This window comes from Typopeltis vanoorti, chromosome 2, assembly GCF_054136105.1.
Source record: "Typopeltis vanoorti isolate ZY-2024b chromosome 2, IOZ_Tvanoo_1.0, whole genome shotgun sequence".
NCBI classification, from domain to species: domain Eukaryota; kingdom Metazoa; phylum Arthropoda; class Arachnida; order Uropygi; family Thelyphonidae; genus Typopeltis; species Typopeltis vanoorti.
In genome coordinates, this window is record NC_143550.1 from 20,819,432 (window position 1) to 20,832,998 (window position 13,567).

A 13,567-nucleotide genomic window follows, 5' to 3' on the forward strand; every position below is an offset into this window, starting at 1 on the left:
TGGTAACAAAATGCACAGTCTATAAAACAACAGGAATTTATTATAATAATTCTAGGGAAAGGCTTATGTGCTGGTTAAACATGATTATTAAATATAGAAGCTATCATCTTATTAATTAAAGGTCATAACTTTGCCCTTACACCCAGTCAAGTTCCAAAAGAAACAATAGTGCTTGTTGAATGAGGAATTTACAATCTGCCTCTGATTATAGCTAATAGCAGTCACTTGGGGATATAGCTAAAATCTGTAGCAGTACCAAATCTAAACTTCCCAAAAGCAATATTCCACTGAAAGAAATCATAGCCTTAAAAGAGTTGTACAATAACAAGAATATCATAAAAGTGGATGAAGGTAATGCTATTGTTGTAATGAATCAAACAGAATATGGTAACAAAATGCACAGTCTATAAAACAACAGGAATTTATTATAATAATTCTAGGGAAAGGCTTATGTGCTGGTTAAACATGATTATTAAATATAGCATGAATTTTGTCAATTCTTAAGGAATTGACAGCATATACTAGTCACCCGCCAACCTGATGGAACCTTGGTTTTCTCAGTTTATAGAAAACCCACCCATACAGGCAGATACATTCACCAACAATTCCCCCCCCCCCCCCCACAACAATATGGAGTTATTAAGACACTATTCAACAGGGCTAAACTAATCAGTTCAAATGACAAAGCCCTAGCCACTGAACTAAATCACATCCTTAACATTTTCTCAGCCAATGGCTACCCCCCCCCCCAAAAAAAAAAAAAAAAAAAATCAAAAGAATACTAAAACCAGTAATCCACAACCCCTTCACAAAAAAAGATTACTCTAAATCCATCACCATTCCCTACATCCGACGCACCTCGGAAAAAATCAACAAAATCAACAAAAAAACATGACGACCTCTTGTTACAGACTATATAGAAAATTGGCATCCTTTATCTGCTCCTCTAAAGACCAACCACTCCCCTTAGACCTACTTGGTGTATACTAGGTTCCTTGCAGCTGTAAATTGTCCTATTTTGGCCAAACAGGCAGGACAGCAAATATCAGAATCTCAGAACACAAGGACTACATCCGATTTCAACAGTACAGCCACTCTGGACTTGCAGACCATGCTCTAGATACTCGCCATAGAATAAGGTGGAAGAAAGCCACAGTAATACACCGCAGCAAGTTCAAATATGAAAGACTATACGTGGAATCAACCTCAGCCCTTAGGAACATGCCAAACCTCAACAAATTTGGATGCATGAGACTGCCCCAAATTTGGGAAACATACATCAGGAGAACTTCAGCCCAAATGCCAAGAACACCTAATATAGCCCGCTAGGGGCACCATCGGGACTTTAGGAAAACAGTAGCTTCCTCGCTTCAGTTCTCATTTGCTGTTGTGTAGTACTTGCGTGCACATGTCTATATCTTAAGTTCCCATGAAGATGGCAACGTGACATTGCCGAAATATTGGAAAGTATATATTAAAGTTTGATTTAATTTATATTCTAGTATACGCTGTCAATTCCTTAAGTATTTAGTAATCATAATTATTATAATAATGATAAAAAGTTGGAACTTGTATTCCAGACTTCTGATGGAATCTGTTATGGTCATCCATTTGCATGGTTCACTGAATAAAATGTCACTTAATGTCACCAAGGACTGACATTAAGTGACATATAGAAATCTCTTTTCATATCTTTTAACATTAGAGAATTCAACTTTGCCAATAATCATCTTTTATTGCTAACTGCAGATAGTTAATGCACACCATGTGCTTTTGCATTTATTGTCTAGCATGAATTTCCCTATTTGTGTTGCAATAGTTTTTCAGCATTTAATGAACTTCATCATCCATATATTTATAGTTTTGGATTCTTTAACCTCAAAGAAGCCATCAGTTCTATTTTACTTAATGTAACAACTTATAAATTCCTGTTTTGTGAACATTTTAGTCATAAAATTTTCTCTATTTAAAAATGCACAGTGTACTACAGGGTCATTCTACTTACAAAATCATAGATCATGATCACACTAATACACAAAATAAAGTTCATAAATTACTGGGGGGGGGGGTTACTTTTTGGTCTAAAGCAACTTAAACTAAAGTCTTTTCATGTAAAGCCACCTAGAATTAGCACCAAAAATTCACAATCAAGATATACCCTCCACTGAGCTATTGATAGTATATACAAACTTGCTAAATATTTGGCTAAATTACTAGCTCTCTTTATTTTTTCCCCTCCTTTGTAAAAAATTTTGTTCACCTAAAAAGTTCATTAAATAACCATTGTCTAAAAAGTTCATAATGATGAGCTTTAATATTACTTCATTTACTTATACCATTACCTTGAGACTCTTGATTTGATAAAATTCCCCTCCCCCATTTGAATTATTCAAACAGGGAGGGAAGGTTAGCTCAAATCAGTGGTTTATGCTATGTCGATAAATCTTTTTGCAATTTGGCTACGTGATCCTGACAAATTAGATACATTTTTAGCGCATTTAAATAGCCAACATCCCAACATCCACTTCACAATGGAAAGGAATCAAATAACTATTTTGCCCTTCCTGAATACACTATTCACATGTCTTCCAGATGGTTCATTATCCTTCTCTATTTTACAGAAAGCCTACACACACACACACACACACACACACACACACACACACACACACACACACACACACACACACACACAGGAAGCTATTTGTACAAACAACCACACTATCAATCTGCATAACAGCATGATATACTAAAAACACTAACAAAAAGAGCCAGAACTATCTATTCCAATGATATTGCTCTTTAAAATGAATTTGCCTGCCTTCTCTATACTTTTTTTTTTAGTATTTTCTCTATTTTCCCTCCCTTCTATAATACACAAGACCACAGCAAAACTGTTTCTCTTATACTATATGTTCAGGACACATCCGAAAAAGATATCCAGAATGCTTAATAAATGTCAGCTATACACCACATTCAAACTATACATCAAACTGGCAATCCTCATCTATTCAGTCTATTCACCTCAGGACAAACTTGCCTTTATCACATCTAGGAGTATGTGAACCCTGTACATGTAATGAGGCTTACTTTGGACAGACAGGAAGATCTGTTGACATCTGCATAAACACACTTGGCACTACAATTATGGCAAGTTTGGACTAGTATACCATGTCTTGGACACCCCCCTTTATACAAGATTAGATGAAAGAAGACAAAAATGCTACACAGAGGTCATTACAATTCAGAGAGACTGTTTTTGGAATCAGCAGCAGTTTTAAAACATTCCCTAAACCTGAACAAGTATGGCTGCATCAGTTTACCAAAAATCTAGGAGAGACTCATTTCAGGATCAAATTTATACTTGTCAGTATTCAGAAATATATAGGACTATAGTTCTTTTTGCTGTTCATTACAATTTTGAACTGTTCCTGCTACTAAGTAGTTGTTGCTGTTTTGCATACTGGGACAAACTTTGTGCTTTGAAGATGCTGAGTATAAAACCACTGAAATATTAACAAAAATATTAAATATTTAATTTTTTTTTATCAGTATCTTATTTTGTGAATTAAATACTTATTTAAAAAAAAAAAAAAAAAAAATGAGCAAAGATGGAGCCGTGAATATTCTGGAGTTGGTGGGAAATCTGAACAGATGAAACAATTGGAGATTGCAGACAACAGGAAACTGTCAACTGACTTCCAAAGGGCAGAAAGTAGATAGATTAGTAGTTTGGTAAGATCCAATCAAATCTGTAAGAGTGACTACATATGTCTCAAAAAATTTTTTATGGCGTATGTCTAAATTTTTGTAATGTTGGCTAGATATGCTGAGACAAAAAATGCAGAATTTATATCATTATCTTCAATAAATTCTTATATACCCTCATGGGGGCGGGTGTACAACATACTATGAGAGTACTACATTAAGTTTAAGTTCGATTGCAGTTACTATTAGGTTTTTATCACTTTTCATCCAAGTTATTCTGTTATTTGTCAGTTCTTCAATGTGGTCAATATCTAACATTTTGGTCTTCTAAGAACTTCTAAATAAACTGCATCACCTAGATCTTGGTCATTTATTTCTTGCCATCCTGACACCAAATACCCATTTTATGAGCCTTCCCATTCTTTTTAAGTGACCATACCACCTTAGATTAGGCCTGCTCGCACATTCTTGAATTCTAACAATGTCAAGTTCCTTTCTAATATCCTAATTTTTAATCTGATGCTGCTGATTGATGCCATCTGTTCATTCTTCTAATTTTTTTTAGAATTTTAATATCTGTGGTTTTTTGATCAGCTGTTATATTTTTAACCTCTTAGATCCCTAAGTTAGAACTGGTTTTCATCAGTTTAGATACATTATACTAGTATATTGCTAGTTCAGTGTTTTGATTAATTTCTCTGTTATTCCATATGCAACTGGCTCCACTCCATTCCATTTCCAAATTTAATTTGTCGTTGATTCATCTTCACTGAGAATGCATGTACTTTTCTGCTGTGCTCAAGTCTGTCTCCTGGGTTTCTTGGGGATGAGGAAGTGGTAGAGAAGATTCAGAGGCGAATAACCAAGATGGTGAGTGATCTGTGGAATGTTCCCTATGAAGATAGATTGAGGGTGTGTGGATGCAGAAGTTGGTTGATAGGAGAAAATGAGGGGATATGATAGAAACATTTAAGTTGCTTAAAGGGTTTTATAGGATTGATGCATGGGAAATGTTTCAACAGTTGACTGGAAGGGCCAGAACAAGGGGTCATCTCTGGAAGTTAATTAAAGGTGTGGTTAGTAGGGATGTGAGAACTAGATTTTTTGCTTGGAGAGTTGTGAACAACATTGTGAACACATTGAGAGAAGAGGCTAGGAATAAGAAAAGTCTCATTGACTATGTTATTGTTGATAGTGATGTTTTCTCCCTGGTGCAGGACACCAGAGTGTACAGAGGATTTGAAATTGGAAGTGATCACTATTTAGTCTTGAGCAGGATAAAATTGAATTTCATATTGAAAAGAATAACATGTAAGAAAGTTTTAAAGCGAATAAAAGTTGAGCAACTCTCAGATGTGAACTGTAGACTAAAATACAGAAAGATTATTGAAAAGAAAATGAAAGACTTTGAGAACAGGAATCAAACCTTAGAGATTCAGTGGCAAACTCTGAAGAAAACATTGATTGATTCTGCCAGAGAGGCATGTGGTGAGGTTGTGTTCAAGGATAAAAAAATCAGAACTCCCTGGTGGACACAGGAAGTTAAAGAGGCAGTGAAGGAAAAGAAGAAAGCATATCAAAAGTTCCTGTCAAATAAGTCAGCTTGTGCTCTTAGAGAATATAGAGACAAATGCAAGAATGCTAAACACTGTGTAAAACTAGCTAAACAAAAGTCATGGGAGGACTTTGGCAAGAATATAGAAAATAAATATCAAGAAGGTGACAAAATATTCTGGAGGTTGTTGAAGAAGCTTAAGAATGGAAGAAAGAGTGCTATAAAAGGAATTAGAGATGATAAAGGTGACATGAAAACGGGAGAAAAAGATATCCTTGAAGTATGGAGTAATTACTTTGAAAAACTGCTAAATGAAACAAGCAGTGATGACAGCACAGTGGTAAAAAATGCTGACCAGGCATGCAGTCAGGAATACATATCCATACTTGAAGTAGAAAAAGCCATCAAAGGCTTGAAATGTGGAAAGGCAGCAGGAGTAGATGATATTCGACCAGAAATGCTGAAGTATGGTGGTATAAGAGTCTTACAGTGGCTGCACTGCATAGTTCAGAAAGCCTGAACTGAGGGACGAATTCCCGATGATTGGAGTAGAGCTCTCATAGTACCCATATATAAAAAGGGAAATAAAACTGAATGTGAGAATTACAGAGGTATTTCCCTACTGAGTGTTCCTGGCAAGATCTATGCAAGTATACTTGAGAAATGGTTGAGAAAAATTGTGGAAGAAAAGCTTGGTGAAGAACAAGCTGGATTCAGGTCAAATAGAGGCTGTCAGGATCAGATCTTCACTTTACGACAAATAGTCGAGAAAGCGTGGGAATATAACAAAGATCTGTATTTAAGTTTTGTCGATTTGGAAAAGGCATATGACAAGGTGCCAAGAGAGAAGCTATTCAATACGCTGCATTTATATGGTGTCAATGGGGCATTATATCAAGCAATACTTAGTCTTTATTTGAGTTGTAAGTCAGCAGTTAGAATTGAAGGAAGTACAGGAAGATGGTTTAATGTTAAATCTGGTGTGAGACAAGGATGTACATTATCCCCTCTGTTATTCATTATCTATATGGATCACATTATTAAGGAAAGTGGTATTAAACCTGATATCAAAATTGGAGATGTTAATGTCAGCTCTTTGCTTTATGCGGATGATGTTATACTTCTAAATAAATCCGCTACAAGTCTGCAAGATTCTCTGACTAAATTGAATAGCTGTTGTAATAGATATGGTATGAAAGTCAGCAATAAAAAGACAAAGACAATGAAAATATGCAGAATCATTGAAAATGTCAACTGCATTGTGAATGGAGAACCTGTGGAACAAGTAAAACATTTCAGCTACTTAGGCACGATTTTTACTGCAGATGGTAAATTAAATATAGAAATAGACAACAGAATCAGCAAAGCTGGTATGGTGGGAAGTCAATTGAATAAATTCATATGGAATAAGAGAGAAATTAGTCAGAACACTAAATTAGCTGTATACAAGACAGTGTTCAAACCAGTTTTAACTTATGGATCTGAGAGCTGGGTCAGAAGTAAAACACTTGACCAAAGACTGGAGACCGCAGATATGAGAGTCCTGAGAAAGATTAGAGGCGTGAACAGATGGCATCAATGGCAATATCATATTAAAAATGAGGACATTAGGAAAGAACTTGACATTGTCAGCATCCAGGAATGCGTTAGCAGAGCTAATCTCAGGTGGCATGGTCACTTAAATAGAATGGGAGAGGAAAGATTAGCAAAACGAGTGTTCTCTGCCAGGTTTTCAGGAAAACGACCCAGAGGAAGACCAAGATATAGGTGGATTGATACGGTACAAAGTGCCTTAGACGATAGAAATATAAGATCTGATAATGTTGGAGTCTTGACAAGTAACAGACTGATTTGGAGGAAAATTGTAGATAGGAAGTTAGTAATGATGTAAATTTTTCATATAGTACTGTCATATCCTGTACACCCCTTGAGGGTACATGGCAGGAATTTGATGATGAGTTGTGAACAAGTGAAATTGGTTGCAAGAATGATGCGAGTGCTTTATCTATTGATGGGCTCAAGGAGAGGTGTGATTGATTGTGTAGATAGTTTGGATCAACTGTGATTAGTCTTCAGACTGCATGGAGGTGTCTGTACAATAATAAATCCCAGCATTTATCCTTGCTTTCTACTTCATGCAGCAAAATCAACCCTCCCCTATCCTATCCTATCCTATTTTCCCTGAAAATATTAAACCCTTCACATTCTGTTCCTGTAACCACATCATTTGTTGTAGCTAATGCCTAAAACTCCCTCCTGTTCCTGATATTTCTGCCATTAGTATATGGAAACTGCAACATTTTTTTAGGTCCCCACCCACCTTTACTTCCTGAATTGTGACTACTTTATTCAATATTTTTGCTTGAGAGACTAGATTCTGCACTTGGTCATTCTCGCTCACTTGCCACATGGGCACCTTCACACAAACTCACCTGCTTCCACTCTAATTGCTTAAGTTTTCCTGAATTGCACTTCAGCATGCTTGATGAACAAAAGCCCTTATTTTTTGTCAAACACAGACCACAGATCCACAAATTCTACATCATTTCTTTAGTAGAAACTATATATAGACTCATTAGCTAGCAATGCCCTCCTCATTTTGCCTCTATCATAGCAATGAGAGGCGAGAAGTACTCTCAAATCATTTGTGCCAATCAAGACGATTATTTCTTTCGGCTTACCTTTTTGCATCCGGATGGTGTGATTAATATCGTGAATTTTTGCTCCAGGGAAATGCAGTGATCAGGGTAGTACTTAATAAAGTACTCCCCTGATCATCGAGTATCTCTATATATATTTCTCCTAAACTTGTTTTTCTTGTTTGCTCGGTCTTTATTATTACTTCAGATGAGCACCTGCTTCCTTCTCTTTTTCAGTTCTGCTAATCTTTTGTTGCTTCTTCAGTTTTTCAGTTTCGTGGTTTGTCCTGTGAAGGATTACATTCATGCACGATATTTCTTTGTTAATGTCCGTTTTGTTTTCCTCTATTTTCATGGCCATATATTTGACATCAATAACATCATTTTCCATCCTCCCATCAGTACTGTCCACTCTACTAACACTTGCTGTGTTCTCGTCTCCTAATAGGCACTCACTCTTGAAACATTTAATACATAATCTCTCTCTCTCTCTCTCTCTCCAGTTTCAATTTCCCTCCACATATCCTTGATGAATACATTTCACACACTGCACTGCGCAAAATCCTGCAAATTCAAATCACTTGACAACGTGGTCTTTTCCTCCATTGCTCTACCATATTGGCACCATACTGTATCATAATATCATACTTAAACAAAAAAAGAATGCAAGGTTTACTTACAAACTAAATATGTCATTCAATCACATATCCATTTAAAACAAAAATTCCAGTAAGTTAACGTTCTGATTCTTTGAGTGCCATCTATTTTCGGAGGTTGGCGACCACCTTGGCAAATTTTGAACTATTCTCAGCAACTCTGATTAGTCTCTCTCAGAGTTCATGCCAGTCTGTTGTCTGCTAGCCAAGATTTTCTTCCTCTTCCTTGTCCTCTTCTTCCATTTATCTTCCCTTTTATAATCAATTGAAGTATCTTATATTTTTCATTATGCAGTAAGTGACCAAGATATGCTGTTTTCCTTTTTTTTATGGTATCTAAAAGTTCACGTGATTTTCCCATTTGTTCCAGTACTTCCTGATTGGACGTTTTTGCTGTCCATGGGATTTTTAACATTCATCTGTATAACCACATCTCAAAGGCTTCAAGTCTTTTTATTGATGTCTTCAAGGTCAAAGTTTCTGTACAGTACAGCAGTACAGATCATACATAGCATTTAACCATGCGTACTCTAAGCTCTAAATTTAAGCTGGGGTTACAGTGTTGATTTCATCAAGAGAAATTTTTTTTTTTTGCCATTTCAATTCTAACTTTTATTTCCATTTCTGGATTGCAATCTTCATTTAACCATCATCCGAGATATTTAAACTTTTCCACTCTTTCTATTTGTTTTCCATTTAAAAAAAAGTGCTGAATTAAGAATTGGTTTATTGCTTATGACCATGAATTTAATTTTGATGATATTTATTTTTAATCCCATTTTTTCATTCACTAGTTCCAGAAGACTTTGAAGATTCTGAATAGTGTCAGCCAGGAGAGCTGTATCATCAGCATATCAGATGTTACTGATTTCACCATTTACACTAATCCCTTCCTTTCAAGACTTTTTGAAATATGGCTTCTGAGTATATGTTAAAAAGAAGAGGTGACAGCACACATCCTTGCCTTACTCCTTGTTTGATGTTAATGGAGTCTGTAATAATGTCATCAACTTGAACAGATGCCTAAGTAAGAGACATTTTCTTTGGATTTTATTGGACTATGATTCTTTATAAATATATGTATACAATCGTCTACAAGTTTCGCCAGCTTAAGTCTGTCTGGCTTCTTCAGGACAAGAAATGGGTTCACTTACATTAAATACTAAAGGAATGCAGTAATGACTGTAAAATTAATTAAAATTGAAATGATGCATGACATTAAGAGCATGGAGAGTGATTTCTGTTGTTCAGAAATCAAGGCATGATATTAAAAGACATTTGGAAATGCTTAATAAATTCACTATGTATAACAGAACTCAATTTTGCGAAAAACTATAAAGCCTGATCTACAAACAATGACCGAGTCTCCATGCTCTGTGCTCTTAATGTCATGCATCATTTCAATTTTAAATAATTTTACTGTCATTACTGCATTCCTTTTTAGCATTTAATGTTAGTGTACCCATTTCTTGTCCTGAAGAAGCCAGACAGACTTAAGCTGGTGAAACTTGTAGACGATTGTATACATATATTTATAAAGAATCATGGTCCAATAAAATCCAAAGAAAATGTCTCTTACTTAGTATAAAAGGACCAAATATTAATAGTTAAAATGAACAGATGCCTTTTGGTTCCAATATACATTTTCAATGATCCTGATGTCTTTACCATCTAATCCAATTCTTTTTAATAGTTCAATCATTTTAGCATGTTGGACTTTGTCAATTGCTTTCTCGAAGTCCATGAAGCAAATAAATATTTCCTTGTTTTGGTCAATACATTTTTGGAATGAGATGTGAGAACAGAAAAGAGCCTCTCTCTTGTTCCCAAACCATTTCTAAAGCCGAATTGCGTATCACTGATGGTGTCTTCACATTTTCTGTATATTCTTTTTTGAATTATTTTCAGAAACATTTTGAGAACGTGGCTCATTAGGCTGATCGTTCTATGGTCATTGCAAATTTTCGCATTTGCTATTTTAGGTAGCATGATGAAGGTCGACTGTAACCAGTCTTGAGGATTATGCCTGTATCGTAGATCTTATTAAATAGCTTTACTAATATATTAATGTTGTCGCCTTCTAATAACTTTATTATTTCTGCTGATATTCTATTTGGGCCTAAGGCTTTACCATTTTTAGCTGAGTTTAGTGCACCTTCTACCTGTGATTTTAGAATGCATGGACCTTCCATATGTTCATAAGTATTTTCTTGATTCTGTCTGTTATCAGTAAAGAGTTCTCTATATATTTCACCTCTTCTTGTATTTTGTCATCCTTTTCGGATATTATTTCTCCCTTTTTGTTTCGAAGGATACAGAATTGTTTTTTCTTAAATATACCTGAGGTCTCTTTCAGTTTTTTGTGTAGATTGAAATTGTCATGCTTTTCCTGTAGAATTTCTATTTCTTTACATTTTTCATTCATAAATGCGAGATTTAATAATTTTCTGAACCACTTTATATTTTGTTGGACTATAATTTTTATATGATCTACATTGATCCATGAGAGAAAGAATTTCATCAGTTATCCAATCTTTCTTTTTTACTGCTCTATTAGGACAGACAGAGTATTGGTACATTTCTCTATGAAGACAGATTTTAATTTGTCCCACGATTCATCGGCCCTCATGATGCCATTATTCTTAATAAGTGCTAGCTCTTGATTTAGATCTTGACTCAATTTGTTTCTTATCTCTGTGTTTTTTTAATTTTCCTAAATCAAATCTTTTTTGTTGATGTTTCTTAAGTATAGCTTTCAGTCTAAGTTTTAACTCTGCCACCAGCAGGTTATGATCAGAAGCAATATCTGCACTAGGATAGGTTTTTGTACTCTTTATAGAACTTCAAAATCGTTGATTAATTAGCAAGTAATCAATTTGGTTTCTGACTATATTTGTACTATTATCTTGTGGTGATCACCAAGTATACAGCCTTCAGCATGGTAGCTTAAACCATGTGTTTATGATTATTAGCTCCTCTTCCTGGCAGAATTGAATAAGACAGTTGCCTCTCTCATTTTATGTTCCCAGTCCATGTTCGCCATCTTCATCTCCACTTTTACCTTTCCCAACTTTAGCATTGAAATCACCTATGACGATGTTAATATCATGCTTTTTTGTGTTTTTCATTAGTTCTTTTAATTGGTCATAAAATTCTTCGATCTCGGTATCACTCTTGTTAGCAGTAGGAGCATAGACCTGTATAAGATTAACATCTAGTTGATTTTTCAGTTTTAATAACATCATCCTATGTGAGTAGGGGATGAAGCTCAACAGTGACTTATTGACATATTTGTTTAATATTATTCCAACTCCGTTTTGATGGTTGTTTTCACTACTTCCAGAGTGGTGCATTGTCATGTCATTAACTTGAGTTTTGCCTGATCCTGGCCACCTAACTTCACTCATTCCTAAAATCCCAATTTCAAGTCTTTTCATTTCTTGGATAGCATTTCTTAGCTTACCTTCTTCATACAGGGTTCTGACATTCCTGGTTCCTAGTTTTAATGAACATACCAAGTTAACCTAATATTATCAAATAAAATAAGAAAGTTATCCTTTAGGAGCGAAAATCCACTCTACACACACAATATGCCACCTAATGACAAACACCATAAAGATGCAATTTAAAAAAAAACTGTGGAATGCTTCATGATTTTCTGTGTCATCCTTGCACATGTGCTCATGCTAATCTTCTCTTTATTGTTCCAATTTAAGTATATGTACTGCTGAAGCAAGTACTTCCTAAGCTTGTCAAAATCATCTGCCCTGTAGTTCCACACATACCCCTTCTTGACAGAATATCCCCCTTGTTGCACACTCCCAAGTCAAGACTGCATGGTCACTTTCACCAGGCCCAATTTGGATTCAATCTGTATTTAGATCACAAGACAGAAAAGAAGTTCAACCAAGAAAATGGGCTGTAGAAATTGTGAATATATTCCCACTCTGCTTTCTTATAATGCTGGGCAGCACATGGATGTGAACGAAAAGTTCAGGAATGCATGGATAAATGTTAGGAATGGTTAACTTGCAATTTAAATAACGGTATATTGTTTTGTATGTTCCACTTACCCCACACAGTTTTCAGGATTTTGAAGTTTTTCTGTTGACATTTTATATGTTTTTCAGATCTGCAAAAATTAAATACAGATTTTTTTTAATATATTTACAGTTTCTTAACTATTTTTTTCAACTGAAAATCTCATTTTGTCATCCCTTATTTGGCCTGAACCCAGCTTGTCTTTCCTCTGTTTCTCTTCCAAGTTTTTCATATAGTATACATGTTCAGTATTAAACTGAAATATATGCTATACTTTAAAATTGTGAAAGTCTCTCTTCCGTAGTTAAGTATTGGTAGCAAGTGAATGTTTTCCAGTAAGAAATGTTTGTGATGCATTCAGTGTCTTGGATCACAATACTGAAAAGAAGTTCAACCAAGAAAATGAGCTGTAGAAGTTGTGAAGATATTCTTACTTTGTGTTCTTATAATGCTGGGCAACACATGGATGAGAATGGCTATGTGAGTGTTGCTTTATGAGAGAAGAAATCCAATACTATGTTGTGGTACGAATAACCCACAGCGTACTCAAATCAGAGAGAAAGATCAGTTGTGTTTGGCGAGTGGTTGGTATCCTTGTAGGCATCGCAAAAATTTGTGAGCATGCTAGCAAATGCATCAGCATCTCTTTGCTCAATTTCATTTATTTTAGTATTGCAAATTTTAAGTTGATCATGTGATACAGAAAGTAATAAAAAAAAAATTATGATATTTCATTTATGGTTTTAAAAGGAAAGCTGCTGGAATTTTTGAACAAAATCTCCAGGAAATGAATGTGTTATAAGGAAAGATAGAGAAAATTGACTTTTAAAAAAAGAAAGAGACACTTAGAAAGTTCAGAATGGTTGGTAGTATTAGGTGAGTAATTGCTTTAAGTTAAAATTCTAAATTTGACACTTTTCTGACATGGTTTGTCCAAGCAAAGTTACTCAAGTGCAAATTCTCGAGAG

General features: G+C 35.1%; 1 protein-coding gene and 1 non-coding gene across 5 annotated transcripts in view; one reads left to right on the plus strand and one right to left on the minus strand.

The window, feature by feature from the left end:
- The window catches only part of LOC150108866 (uncharacterized), a 377,690-nt gene that overhangs the window by 258,612 nt on the left and 105,511 nt on the right, over positions 1-13,567 (plus strand). The gene's annotated exons all lie outside the window — the stretch shown is intronic.
- On the minus strand, positions 12,191-12,298 carry LOC150108867 (U6 spliceosomal RNA). The gene has a single exon (XR_016550579.1). It is a non-coding gene; the product is annotated as a U6 spliceosomal RNA (small nuclear RNA).